We start from the raw sequence: 1,195 nt of genomic DNA, 5'->3' as shown, positions 1-1,195 counted from the left end.
TTGTCTCTTTTGGGAGTTTAGTTTGGGCTACCGCGAAATTGTGGCCTTTGGCCAAGGCTGAGAACGTTTCGGCAGAAAAGGTTTTATTGGACAGATTTTTTACCGTGTTTAGTAGTGGACGGATGGTAGTTTCCTGAAGTGCTAATTTTCTCATCTGTTGTTGAGATGAGTGCAGATGTATGCGTTCTGCTTGTTTGTATGTTATACGGTCTAGTATGAGCCACAGATCTGGCCTAATGCAGGCAGATAGATGTAGATGGAGATGGAATAGTTTNTGAGAAATATGATAAATTTGATATGTTATATGGGAAATGCGCTCTTTCACTAGTTGAAGACCGGCTTTTTGCAAGATGTTGTTTGCTTTCTCTGTGCCCAAATGGTTTTTTATATGAAGAAATTTTGGGACGATGTTAGTGTCCCGACACCTTTTGAGAAAAGCTAAAGTTGCCAGATGTTTTGATAGACAAGACCTGTTATTGCTAAAAGTGTTAACTTTAGATAGAATACCGTCCCCGTGGAGGTACATAATTTGATATTTGATGCTTTCGCGGTGTGTAGTATTAACATCCAAAGATGTTTTTTCGGGTTTGAACCGCGTTAATGTCATTAGAATACCGACGTTTCGTGAACATTACAGCTCATTTCATCAGGGTTTGAAGAGCAGCCTGATACTGAGATGCTCTTAATCAGGTGTCCCTTTTTATAGCGCTAGATTGAAGGGGATGGAGAGGGGTATGGTGGAGGAGGGGTGGAATGGTAAGAAGGAGGGGAGGATGTGTTTATGGCAAGATAGAATGCCATAGTGAATTAGTCATATGTTCATTGTCTCTATTGAGATTGTTTAGATGTTTGTATATTTTCAGAAAGTCTGTATATTTTCTAGGGAAGTAATCCCTAGTTTTGTGTAGTACTTGGGTTTGGTCAAACATAATTTTGTGACCAGTTTCCAAATGGTGTTATGTTAATGCCGATTGTGAGTAATGTTTTAGACGTACTGCCGACTGATGGTCTTTTAGTCGTGTATGTATCAGTCTACCAATTTAACCTATGTATACTTTATCGCATAAACAAGGTATTTTGTACACTCCTGGTGTATCTAATGGCGGTCTTTTGTCTTTTGGATTGTTAAGAATCTGTCCTAGTTTATTCGGTGGTGTGTAGACCGTTTGTATGTTGTGTTTGTTCAGGATTCTGT

This window comes from Pseudomyrmex gracilis, unplaced genomic scaffold (assembly GCF_002006095.1).
Source record: "Pseudomyrmex gracilis isolate BER0280 unplaced genomic scaffold, ASM200609v1 scaffold_2587, whole genome shotgun sequence".
Classification (NCBI taxonomy): domain Eukaryota; kingdom Metazoa; phylum Arthropoda; class Insecta; order Hymenoptera; family Formicidae; genus Pseudomyrmex; species Pseudomyrmex gracilis.
The sequence above is the reverse complement of the archived record's forward strand: the minus strand, read 5'-3'. Positions refer to the sequence as shown.